Source organism: Bos javanicus, chromosome 16 (assembly GCF_032452875.1).
Source record: "Bos javanicus breed banteng chromosome 16, ARS-OSU_banteng_1.0, whole genome shotgun sequence".
In the NCBI taxonomy this organism is placed as follows: Eukaryota; Metazoa; Chordata; class Mammalia; order Artiodactyla; family Bovidae; genus Bos; species Bos javanicus.
In genome coordinates, this window is record NC_083883.1 from 65,363,479 (window position 1) to 65,377,281 (window position 13,803).

The following is a 13,803-nucleotide window of genomic DNA, read 5'->3' on the forward strand; positions in this document are numbered from 1 at the left end:
CTGGCCCTGAGGCCGCAGTTCCCCAAAATGCTTCTGCTCTGTCCCCCAGCTCCTCCCCTCCGTCTCCCACCCGCCGCCTCTGCGGGGCGGCAGCTTTTGGCCAGGGCTCTGATCCCAGGTTCAAGGCGACTTCTGGCTGCCTGTCCAGCGAGGGTGTTGGGTGACAGAAGAGTTCTATTCAGTCTAGAATGAATTCTTTGCTCACTTCCTCACACCCTTGTTGGAGTAGGAAATGGCAACCCACTCCGGTCTTCTTGCCTGAAGAATTCCATGGACAGAGGTGCCTGGCGGGCTGCAGTCCATGGGGTGGCGAGGGGTTGGACATGCCTGAGCGACCAACACTTTCACACCCTCACAGACTGTCTTGATGTATTTGGTTTTTTATCTCGGGCTGAAATTGGCAATCAGATTCCCGAGTAGGATGGTCTTGGGTGTCCGTCTGAGTCTGAGGTACTTTTGAGTACCGTTTGAGTACCGTCTGAGTCTGAGGAACACTTAGGAAGCTCAGTGGGGACCAATCTCCTACAAATGACAAAACTAGGAGCCAAATACGACAGCGAATGACTTCTCTTATCCTGTGAAAAACTGAAGAGACAAGGGTTCTCACTGATGACTGATCTGTTTACTAGTCTCCTAAAACACAGATGTACATCTCCTTCCCCGCTGCCCTGAGAAAGTAGAAAAATCAGTAAGATAATTGGGAGGAGAGGGTATAACGAATTTGATTTACTAAAATCCTGGCTTCTTGTTAATCACACTCCAGAGTAAAGGTAAAATGCAATTCTGAGGGTTAAATGCTTAGATGGCAACACTCGCTCTGTCTTTACTGAAGCACCTGTCAGTTATCACCAAACTTCCCCTAAGAGCCCAAAAATAAAACTTAAAAATGTCCATTCTATAAGGCTTATAGGATTGAAGATGAGAGAATTGGGAAGATGTGTGTGCACTTTTGTAGGGAGCATGCCCTGTGTTTGGAAGGTCTTCTCATCTCACTTTGTCTGGCAAACTCCTACTCATTCCTGAAGGCCCAGTGAAATATCACCCCCTGCCTGAAATCTAGTTCCACACTCCAGCTAGCAGAGACTCCCCCCTCCTTTGTACCACCTCCTCCCAAACAATTGTATTTGTTGCCGTTTCTCTTTTCATTTGCCCAAGCTCTTAGACTCCTGAATAGCTGGGCCCATGCCTTTTCAATTCTAGGATTCCCAGCTCCTAGAATGGGAACACACTCAATACATGACGAAGGGATGCATTCCAAAAAGAAGTTAGAGATCCTTGGCAAATGACCAGCCAATAGCAGTGATGACAGGGAGGGAGAGATACTGCTATTCCACCTGGTGAAAAAATAGAACTCAATCAGCACGTTGATTATTCTGAGGAAAACCAAGTGGTTTTGTAACTAAGCTAGACTTTAAGCTTTCTTTTGACACTGTTATCAGAGTCTGCCACACAAAACTCTCCGGAAGCTGATGCCTATGAGTTTTCCAGTCTTATTTTCCCAGAATGTCCTTCACAGGCCCCTACAAACTCTACCGCTTGCTTCTCTTCCCCCCTGGGTCTTCATTTCCTGCCTCTCTGCTTTGGCTCCTGCTGGCTCCCCTGCTTGGGCTGCCCTTCCCAATGTCTGCTCCTTCAAACCCACCTTGCACAGACGTGGGTGCCCTGCTCAGATATCCCCTTCCTCCAGAAGCTGTGCTGAATTCAGGCCCAGTCTTAAGCCCCTAGACCTGTGATCTTACTTCTGAACTCCCACATGGTTCTAAGTCACCCTCACGTGAGTAAAGAGTGTGTATGTGTGTCCTAGCTCCTCAAACAGACTGCCCCATCCTTGCTTCCCCCAGAGACCCAGCAGTGCTGTGCACACTCATTTCTGTCCAGTTACACCCCTGTCCCCACGCCACCATAAGCCTGTGGATGAACATGTCATCTAACCTCTTGACATGCATCCATCTATTCCCTACAGAGTAGCCAGACTATTTTTTTTTCTTTTTTACAGCATAAACTCTTTATATCTTTATAATTTGTTTCTTTTTAATTGGAGGATGATTGCTTTACAATGTTGTGTTGGTTTCTGCCATACATCAACATGAGTCAGCCATAGGTATACACATGTTTCCTCCCATTGAAATATGTACATTACCATGTGTAAAATAGACAGCTAATGGGAAGTTGCAGTATAGCGCAGGGAACTATAGCACAGTTGAACCAGTGCTCAACCTGGTTCTCTGCGACAATCTAGAGGGGGCGGGGTGGGAGGTGGGAGGGAGGGTCAACAGACTAATCTTTTTAAAAATACAGATTGGATCACGTCATGCCCCTGCTTTAAAACCTTCAGTGCCTTAGTTATTACTCTTAGGATACAAACCAAACTCCTTCCCACGGTGCCGGAAGGATCCTCTCTACACACTGCGCCCCCTCCCCCCGCCAATCCCTGCCACACCATTTCCCTTCCATCCCTTCCTCACTCCTTCCCAGTGTTTCCATGCAACGTCACATTGTTAAATGGTTTCCTCTGCTTGGGATGTTCTTCCCCCAACACTTTGCCTGGCTGGTTCGGTTCCAATTCATCTTTCACTCCCTCAGGAAGGCCTTTCTCGATCCATGACCTTCCTGTGTTCGTCCTTTCTCTCTCTCACAGCACACAGTTCTCTTGGGTCACGGTGTTTGTCACAATTTGTAATTGTATTACAGTAGTCATCGATGGAGAAGGCAATGGCACCCCACTCCAGCACTCTTGCCTGGAAAGTCCCACGGGTGGAGGAGCCTGGTGGGCTGCCATCTATGAGGTCGCACAGAGTCGGACATGAGTAAAGCGACTTAGCAGCAGCAGCAGCCATCAATACTATTAGTAGATGACCTTCTCAACCACCCTTCCTTCATACCCCATTTTTCCTTTGGTAGAACCCCCATTCTGTTCAAGTCTCCACTCTCTGGAGGCCAAGTGCCTCAGGAGAGATAAACTCCCAACACCGCCCCAAGGAGTGGGGTTCTGACTGGTTCAGGCACAAGCGTGAGATGGAATTCTAGTTAATAACACATTTGGAGAAGGCTGCTGAGGATTTCTGGGCAAGGATTTTTTTGCCCTGCTGATTAAAAAAAAGACACATGGAAAGAAACAAGACAGTCCTTATTTTTCCCCTGGACAGTATTATGAAGCTGCGCCTGGAACAGTAGCAGCTATCTTGTGACCACGAGGAAAGCCAGCTAAGAGCAAGCCATTGTTTTAAGGAAAAGAGAATGAAAAACTAAAAACCTGGATCCTTAATTATGTTGGTGAGCTCCTAAGTTAACCCATCTTGGAACTAATTTTCTCAGAATTTCTTTGTTGGCGAGATAAGTCTGTTTATTGTTTAAGCTATTTGAATAGTGTCTTCAGTTTTTTATCATTTAAAACATTCTGACAGACATACCACTATATTTTCCATTCTTGGCACAGCACTTGACATATTAGGTGTTCAGAAAACTCTTATTGAATACATTAAGACACCGGTTGAATCTCACAGTTTTAGCTCAATGTTTGCAAAGTTATTTCAAAGTTCTGTATAAGCAAGATTTGCATTTGCTTTGCTCACAGATCATAAACTCCTGTTGGATGTGCTCATTCAACGGGAAGCTAAGAATATTCCTAAGGCTTTCCTTTTTCTGGAGGGAGGGACCCCTGAAATTAAACTCATTGTTCTCATTATTCCTTGGCAGTCAGCAATCACCTTCTCCTCCCTACACACTCCAGTATTCTTGCCTGGAAAACCCCATGGATAGAGGAGCCTGCCAGGCTACAGCCCATGGGGTTGCAAAGAGTTGGACATGACTGAGCATGCATGTATGCCCCACTTTCAGAGCTTAGCGTTTCATCATTCTTCAGCTTTTTCTAACTTTTTGTGGCTTCTCTGTCAAACTCCCCAAAGGGTGGAAACAGGTCTCAGTTTCCCCTCATTCTTTCACGCTCTAGGCACATAGCAGGTGTTCTGTGGACCACTGATTGGTTAAATGAACCAAAATGAAGAAACCGGAACCCTACTTGAAGAAATAGCTTTATGGAGTTTTTCATTATCACCCTTATTTGCATACAGTGTGGCACATTACAATAGTAGGCAGAGTATGTACATCCTGTTTCCTTAAATCTAACATCAGAAGATACTGACATTGAGTACGAGACAGGGAAGCCTCAGGAAGTTGGCAGGGAGACCTCATTTATTACATGTGAACTTGGCCTGAATTTCACAGGGAGGACACAGAAAACTCAGTGTGGGTCTCCTTCGTCAGCAAGGCTGGTTGAAACCCTCGAGGCTAAAAGCCTTCCTTCTCCAGGAAGATGTCATAAGTTAGTCCTGTCTAGCCTACCTGGTTAGTAGTTTATTTCTGCATAAAAATTCATCACAAACTTAGTGACTTACAATAATACGCATTCACTCTCACGGTTTTCATGGGGCAGGAGTCTGGGCATGGCCTGGCTGGTCCTCTGTTCGGGTTCCACCAGGCTGAGATCAAAAGTGTGGGCCAGGCTGCACTCACCTGGAAGCTTGACTGAGGAAGAGTCTGCTCCTAAGCTCCCTCATATTGTTGGCAGAATTCATTTCCTTGCAGCCGTAGCATTTAGGATCCCAGGGACAGGGGAGCCTGGTGGGCTGCCGTCTATGGGGTCACACAGAATCGGACACTACTGAAGTGACTTAGCAGCAGCAGCAGCAGCAATCCTTATGGTAGAAAGTGAAGAAGAACTAAAGAGCCTCTTGATGAAAGTGAAAGAGGACAGTGAAAAAAGTTGGCTTAAAGCTCAACATTCAGAAAACTAAGATCATGGCATCCAGTCCCATCACTTCATGGCAAATAGATGGGGAAACAGTGGAAACAGTGGCTGACTTTATTTTTCTGGGCTCCAAAATCACTGCAGATGGTGATTGCAGCCATGAAATTAAAAGAGGCTTACTCCTTGGAAGGAAAGTGATGACAAACCTAGACATCGTATTAAAAACCAGAGACATTACTTTGCCAACAAAGGTCCATCTAGTCAAGGCTATGGTTTTTCCCATCGTCATGTATGGATGTGAGAGTTGGACTGTGAAGAAAGCTGAGTGCTGAAGAATTGACGCCTTTGAACTGTGGTGTTGGAGAAGACTCTTGAGAGTCCCTTGGACTGCAAGGATATCCAACCAGTCCATTGTGAAGGAGATCAGCCCAGGGATTTCTTTGGAGGGAATGATGCTGAAGCTGAAACTCTAGTACTTTGGCCACCTCATGCGAAGAGTTGACTCATTTGAAAAGACTCTGATGCTGGGAGGGATTGGGGGCAGGAGGAGAAGGGGATGACAGAGGATGAGATGGCTGGATGGCATCACTGACTCAATGGACATGGGTTTGGGTAGACTCTGGCAGTTGGTGATGGACAGGGAGTCCTGGTGTGCTGCGGTTCATGGGGTCGCAAAGAGTCGGACACGATTGGAAAACTGAACTTCTTCAAGACCAGCAATGGAGAGAGCATCTCTATGTCACCGAGTCTCTGAGCCTAGACCCCTTTTTAAAGGACCTGCTTGACTAGGTTAGGCCCACCCAGGATAATCTCTCTTTTGATTAAAGTCAGCTATTTAGGGTCCTTGATTACTTCTGCAAAGTCCCTTCACCTTTGCCATAGTCTGTGAGTGAGAAGCAAGTCTCAGTCCCTGCCCACACAGTGGGATGGGATTACACATGGGCATCTTAGGATTGGGGGGTCATCTTAGGATTCTGCCTACGGTCACTATAGAGTTCCAGTCTTCTCCTTCCCTGACTCACCAGCTGGGTTATTATTACTACCCTGTGCTCTCGGTGACATTCAGTGCTCTCCTAGCAGCCTCTCCACTTCCCCAACCACGTGTTCAACCACACATGATAGTAATTACCTGTTTAAGTGGCTGTTTCCCAGCTAGGCTGTAAGCTCCAGGAGTACAGGACCTACATCTGAGTTTTCCAGTGCTATCTTTTGTGCCTATCACATGATAGATTCTCAAAACATCTGCTAAATATCAATGCTGTGGAAGGTGCTTATAAAGTCACTGTAATTATTTAGTTTGGTTGGTTACACATATCCATCTTATCATCCAGATGAAGACATGCATAAGGCTATTCTTTTAAAGTATCCTCATATTAAGCACACTAGACATGAGGATCATTGCCATCTTTGAACTTTTATACACAAGGTACCTGGGCTTCCCTGGTGGCTCAGCGGTAAAAAATCTGCATGTCCATACAGTAGGCAGAGGTTTGATCCCTGAGTTGGGAAGAGCCCCTGGAGAAGGAAATGGCAACCCACTCTATTATTCTTGCCTGGGAAATCCTCTGGACAGGGGAGCCTGGCAGTTATAGTCCATGTGGTCGCAAAGACTCAGACACAGCTGAGCATGCACAAACAGGCCATAATTTTTTTAAAAAATTGAAAAATGAAAAAGAGCCTTGGATAATAAAAAAAAAATGCAAAATAGATGTTTGCCCCTTGCCCAAGACTCTAAAATGACAGATTGCCATAGAGGGATGGGAGATTCTCAGAAATTAACACAGAGATCCCAAAGGTGAAGGAAGTGGAGCCGCATTGGGTCCCACAGGGAATTCTTTCCAGCAGTCAGACCCACAAATGATAGATGATGTGGCTCCTGACCAGTGAGAAATCCAAATGCTGGCAGAGATCAAAGAAGGTGTACAGGGAAAGCGGAAGCCCAGAGTGAGTTAAGCTGCAAAAGTACTAAAGGGTGACACAAAGAGCTCCTTAGTGTCAGAGGATGAACATAGAGGGTCACGGCGTGGTGCAGATGACGTCACATCAACAGATGATGGCAAGAAAGCAGAACTACTCAGCTCCGACTTTGTTCCTAAGTCATACAGGGAATGAAGACCCAGACAGAGGATGGTGAGGAAGCTGACAGCTGGTCTAAAGAAACTCCAGTCATCTAATCCAGATTCACTGAATCCCAGGAGCAGAAAGATTTTGTTTGTATGATCCCTAAAACCTTGTCAGTTGAAGCACCATGAAGACTGGGGTCGATGCTAGAAAGCCAGGATGGATGGGAAATGTGATTCTAGGTGTCTAAAAGTCATGAATTCTTAAAATGATATCGGAGACTTACCAGTTGATCCCTGGAAAGAATTCTAAAATATAGATTATTAAACAAAGGCACTTAGAAACAAAAGGGAATTGGAATTTTAGAAACCAGAATGAGTTTACTAAGAACAAGTTGGGCCAAAGCAAACTCTTTTCCTTTTTTTGAGAAGATGTTCCTGATAGGTGAACCAGAATGGTGCATATGCAAATATAAAAGGGTATTTGGCCAAGGTATTCTCTAGACAAAGTAATTTAGATGGTTTAGTTGGCCTAATATTATGTCCCTAGAATCTTCTTGAGGTATCAATGTCAATTTGTGCTTTTAACCTTTTTATAAACAACTTGGATCAGATTTACAAGTGACTCAAAGCTTGGAGAGACTATCAACATGTAGAATAACAGAATCAGAATTCAAATATTGCCTGACTCATACTGAATCACAAAACTCCAAGTTGTAATTTAACAGGAGACATGTAAAGATTTACTCCTATGTTTGAAGATTCAATCGCCCCAATATAGGAAGGCAATTGCTCTTTAAGAAGGATGTATTTGAAGACATCTAACAATTTGAGTTGAGTGCACACTCAACATGAGTCAACAGAATCGCATGGTTGCCAAAACAGCTAATGCAATCTAAACTAACAGAAGTGCAACCAACTCTTGTGTCAGTTGGCTCTTGACTCAACCACCCACCCAGAAACCCGCATGATCTCTCTGTTGACCAGTGCAGGAGCTGGGCACCAGCTCCCTAACTCGGAAGATTCTTGTACACATCATCTCCTATGCACGGTGCCTGTCTTCCATCAGAAGGGCTCCCATTCTGACCTGGCTGGTGTTCACGTCTTTCCCCAGAACACTTGGCTCAGATAAGAAGGCACTGTCTAGAATGCCCCCCATTTCATTCAGTCCTTTTCCCCACCTGCTCACATTTCAACAGCCACAGCAGACACAGCTCATATCTCCTTCACAAGGGACACAATCCCTCATCTCCAGGCTTAGCTTCTTTCCAAGGCTTCAGAGCAATCAGCAACAGGGAGTTGATCAGCATCTAATGACTCAAGAGCCTGGCTTAATGATGGGCTTCTTCTGTGTCCTTCTCAGTATTCAGGTTGATACACCTGTCCAGGAGTTCACCTGCTTGACACAGGTCTACCAAGGCCATGACTCCATTCATGTGAATCAAACCCATCAGAGCCATATCCCCTGAGTAAGGACACGTGCATACCATCCATGGCTCATGAGATGATTTTAGGCAGTGTGTAGACAAACAGTTCTATCATCACAATTACTATATTATTTTAATTCACTAAAACTTTTAGACAAGTAACATGCTCATGTGGTTCAAAATGAACAAATATGAAAAATTATTCTGATCACTGCCAAACATTTCCCACTCACCAGGAACCACTTGTGTTAACTTATCGGCATTCTCCCAAAAGAGATTTTAAGTATATACAAATGTAAACCCCTGCATGCGTGCATGTGTGCTAAGTCGCTTCAGTCTTGTCTGACACTGTGACCCTATGGACCATAGCCCACCAGCCTCCTTTGTCCATGAGATTCTCCAGGCAAGAATACTGGAGTGGACTGCCATGCCCTCGTCCAGGGTATTAACCTCTTGGCCACTCCCCTGTTATGCACAAACCATTTGACACACAGTTCTGCACCTTGCTCTTTTCTCTTAACTAATATTAAGGACTATTTTTCTTTATCAGGACATAGAGCACTTCCTCCCTCTTTTATGACTCTGTAGTTTTCCACCTTAGAAAAAAAGTAAAAGCTAGTATACCAAACCCACAATTTCACAGTTACATTTTATTATGAGGCAGGTTTTTTTTTAAGTGAATTAATGAAATAAAAATGCCATAAATAACAGCATAGGTGAAATGAAAATATGGCTAACAATTATGGAAGTGATATATAAAGAGCTGGAGTCTGATAAACACTGACCTCGAGTGGAACTATCAGCTTTCTTGACCAGAAGCCCCTCAAGTCTCCATTTCTTGCCAGCTTCAAAGGCAGAGGCAACACACAGGAGTGGGGAGAGCTCTGGAATCCAGAGACCGGGGTTTGGAACCTTGACATTCCTCCAGCTGGCTGTGGGTCTTACAGCCTCTCACAGCCTCTCTTTTCTTGGGGGGAAAAGTGTGTTGTGGGGGAGGAAAGATAGCACAGTCAAGGGCTTGGACCACAGTGCCTGTTTGATCAACAGAGGCTGTTATAATTCAGCTATTTTGAGTGAATTGGGGAAAGAAGGAGATGGCAGAATCCTTGTTCTGCATTGCATGTCTCCCTCTGAAAACTCCTCTACACAGATATTGATCAGGGCAGTGAGAAGTGAAGCCACGTACAGTCTATAATAGGATGTATGACCTGTGCAGTCGCTCAGAGCCCCAGGCTTATAAGGTCCCCACGCTTGGTTCAATTCTCCGCTGTCACCATCTTGGAGTGCTTAATGATTGTGAACAAGAGGACACATTTTCACTTTGCAGAAGGCCCTGTGAATTCTGTAACCAGTTCCGTACATACTGTCAGTCACCCATGGCCTGCTCCCTCTTACTGCCACCAGTGACAGATGAGCCTTTGTGGCTCCTGAAAGTTACTGGGGGGAGCCCATCCCATTGGGGCGTCTACAGAGCATAAAACCTGGCAGCTTTGCTGTGGCCTGGGTAACACTTTCTGTCTTAGTCTACCATCTGTAACAGACTTCTCAGCACATTCCTAAGCATTCCTCCAGGGGTGAGTCTTTGGGAGCCGCTCTAAGTTCCCCTAGGTTTCCCAGGGGACCTGAGCTGGTCAGAGCCAGGGTTGAAGATGCCTCAGTGACTTCTGTCCCATCCACGTCCCTAAGTTCTATGGAAGCTGTTAAGCACGGCTGGCCCTCTATCATCCTGGGTTTTCACCAAGAACACATTGTGAGGTCAGAAATCCTGGATTCAAATCCCGCTCTGTCTTGTACTACCTAAGCCAGCTTTCGTAAGTCATGCCAGTTCTCAAGAGCTCAGTTTCCACATCTGCAAAATGGTTCTAAGAACAATGCCTTAGAGACTGAAATGAAATTCCATATAACAGTGGCACACAGCTACTCATAGGCGGTGGATGCTTTCGGATTTCCAGATTCATGACAGAAAAGTAAACAAACAATCTTTGTTTGCCTCGTGAGGTGCTGATCCCCTATTGTGACATTCCCACCTCCCACTCCAGGCTGCTGTGAGCAAAAGCCTCTCAGCATGCCGGCACCACCTCCTTAGCCAGACCCTTGGACACCCAGTCCCGCTCTGTCCCAACTCTAAGCGGTTTTCTCTCAGTTTCTAGTTTGCCGGCTCACAGCTCTGTAGCTGTTTCCTCCTTAGAAATTCCTAGCACACAAAAGCTTTGCAGAATGCTTTACGACGCCAAGGTGCAATCAAAGGCATAAAATTTGTGACACTCTGTCCAGAGTCATCAAAGCCTGAGAAAGTCCCCTTTTATACAAAATGGTGGACTTCCTGCTTTAGAAGGTATCATAATTTTCCACTGAACAGAGATTTTCGTCCTTCATTCTCTCCCTCTTTCCACTGTCTGCTTACAAACTGTAGGTGAGACATCTATTTCTTGCAGCCACTGTCCTTCCAGACCCTGTCTTGCTTTCTCCTTCCATCTCTGTCTACTGGGACACAAAACCCTGGGAGGAAGATGGGGGAATAAGGAGTTTTGAAGTCTGGAGAAGTGGTTCTTATCTGGGCAACAAAACATCAAGAAGCTATTGTATTTGAAAAAGAATAGATATATGTGTATGTGTAACTGAATCACTTTGTGCTGTACACCGGAAACTAACACAACATTGTGTATCAACTATATTCCAATGTAAAATAAAAACGAGAAAAAGAGGCTACTGTAATATCTCAGGCAATCAAGAGTAATGCTAAAGCAGCTGCAAGAAGAGGAAAGGAGAGAATAAATGCCAAAGACAATTTGGTTCTGCACATGGAGACAAAGAGGAGGAGGAATCCAAGATCAAGGAGTCCCCGGGGTTTTCAGCCAGACTGATTGGGAGGCTGTTGTCACGGTGGCTGCCACAGGAAGTGGAGGAGACAGAGAGGTAATTCATCCGCTCCTACAGGTTTATGCAAATAACTCTCAGAGTGAGAGTGTTTCTGGCCACACTGTCTCTGCGAAGCATAAATCTGAGATGGGCTGATACGGCTTAAGAAAATGAGGGTTGAGCTTTAGAGAATTTCTAGGTAAGACAGGTGGAGTCAGTGGAATGTCCAGTGAGCCAGTGTTCAGGGAGACGGGGAAGAGTCTGGGTGACGCAGTCACATACGTCAGGAGGTGAAACCCTTCAAGGAGGTGGTGAAGGAGGCTGAGGGCCGAGGGCACTGCCAGAGCTGGGGCCTTTCACAGGAGGCAGAAGTCAGGTTGTGAGGGGCTGAGGAGACGAGGGAAAGCAAGGGGCTAAGGCCGTGCCTCATAGCATATTGGGGGGGTATCCTAGTTCCTCCACCAAGGATCAAACCAGTGCCCCTTGCCGTGGAAGCATGGAGTCCTAACCACTGGATCTCCAGGAAGCCTTAAACACATAGGCTTGATGCTCTGAACATGTGGGAGGAGTGGCATTGCCCTGGGACTTCAGCCCACACCCCCTTGCCCTAAGGTTCGTGAGCCCCACCAGATTCAAGAGTCTTTCTGAAACCCTGCTCAGTCTGTAGTAACAACTCTCCCCTGATGAAATTTTGTTTTGTTTTGTTTTGTTTTTTCCTTCTTCTCCTTGCTGCATAAGCCCTAGCTGCCTTCCTCCTGAACAGAACTGAGCAGCTAAATTAGCCTAAAGAAACCCCAGCCCATTTCCACAATTGCACCAAACAGGCCAAGAAAACACCCAGGGTTGCAAAGAAGGGCTTAGTGACAAGCAGTCAGGATTCTGACTTCTCCAGAGCTCACCTGCCCTGGGGGGTGGGTGGGGGCGTCATGGTCTGAGACAGACCTTTCCCACATGCACCTCCTCCCCTCTGGACACAGAGTCTGAGGCGCCAGGCTTCTCAAGCAGTGTGGATGTGGAGGAGGGGTAATGACAGCAAGAAAATCAGGAAAGAAAGGGCTGGGTCCAGTGACCCACGGAGAATATACCGTTCTCAGATCTTTGTCAGAAATGAACAGGACCCGCCTAGTCCCTTCTACCACCTCTCCTTCCCAGTATGCCTGCCTATTTGCTACTGTGGGTCCCCAAAGAGGAGTCCGAATCCATATTTGCCAGCTTCCCCCTGAGGACAAATAGGCATCTAATTGCTGTAGTTGCAGAGGCTGGAATCCTTCAGGGGTAAGAGGGGTGCTGGCAATTAATGCAAGAGTACTGGAGTGGGGTGCCATTGCCTTCTCCGAATAATCTAACAGTCACTCTCTATTGAGCTCTTACTGTTTGCCAAGCAAGTTCAAGCCCTTGGCTTGCATCATTTCATTCACTCCTCACCAAAACGCAATGTAGTAAAAGAAGCCGAGTCTTAGCTTCAGTAGTTTGTTCAGGGTTACAGAGCTCATCAATGACCAGGATTAAAACCCAGGTCTGTCTGACTTCAAAGGCAATTTATGCTCATTAAAGAAGAGGGGGGCTTCCCTGGTGGTCCAGTGGTTAAGAATCCACCTGCCAATGCAGGGGATCTGGGTTTGATCCCTGGATGGGGAGCTAAGAGTCCACATGTCACAGAGGCAACTCAGTCTGGGCACTACAACTACCAAGCCTGTGCACTCTGGAGTCTCCCTGCCACAAATAGAGAGAAGGCTTAATGCCACGACAAAGATCCCACATGCTGCAGCTAACACCCGACACAGCCAAGGAAAGAAAGAAAAAGGAGGGAAAGAGAAATTACCACCGCAGAGCATCTCACCTATTCTGACATTGTTGTTCAGTCGCTTCAGTCGTGTCCGACTCTTGTGACCTCGTGGACTGTAGCCCTCCAGGCTCCTCTGTCCATGGGATTTCCCAGGCAAGAATACTGGACTGGGTTGCCATTTCCTTCTCCAGGGGATCTTCCCGACCCAGGGGTCAAACCTGGGTCTTCTATATTACAGGTGGATTCTCTACTCTCTGAGTCACAAGGGAAGCTAAGGTCATTCGCCAAAGTCAAATGGAGACAAACTCTTAAACGAGTAGATTTTCTCTGCCTGGAAAAGAGGCAGGTGAATCCTTGCTCCCTTGGGCTTTCATTTTAACTCTGGAAAAATCTGTGTCATCTGCTGAAGCTCCTACTGAGCTGTTTCCATGCCCCAAGCAGGGACTCTTCAGACAACCTCTCTCTTTGAATTCTAGGATCTCCATAGCAACCTGGGTACCAGCTGGAGGACCTGAGACTCAGCAGGGCCCTGCTTACCAGCCCTGAGGGAAAGCAGAGAGCAGGTGACAAACAGGAAGGATCCTTTATCAGAGGCCTTTTTTTTTTTTTTTCTTTCAAGATACTGTTCTGCGGGTATAAAAAAATGTGTTCAGTTGACCATGAAGTTAGCTTTAAAAATCAGATTCTTTTGCTCAGTTCTAGGTAAATTATTAACAAATTGGCTGTTGGTTATGTTTTTAAGTCAAATGTTCATGTTTTAAATTTAGCATTTCAAGGTCCAGCAATTCACTTTCATTTTGTTCAGGCAAAATGTGACAATACTAATACCCCTGAATTAGCTCTAAAACAGCTCAACTACACTCATCATTTTCTTATCTATCTTTATACTTGTTGCTTTAACTGAGAAACAGAAATGGAGAATTG

The 13,803-nt window shown here is 45.9% G+C and overlaps 1 protein-coding gene across 1 annotated transcript in view; it reads right to left on the bottom strand.

Annotated features, from left to right (window-relative positions):
* The window catches only part of NCF2 (neutrophil cytosolic factor 2), a 46,591-nt gene extending 33,201 nt beyond the window's left edge, over positions 1 to 13,390 (bottom strand). Inside the window, exon 1 of the mRNA XM_061383441.1 lies at positions 12,934 to 13,390. The gene's annotated coding sequence lies outside the window, so the exon portion shown is untranslated. The remainder of the gene's footprint in view (positions 1 to 12,933) is intronic.
* Positions 13,391 to 13,803: the final 413 nt, after the last annotated feature.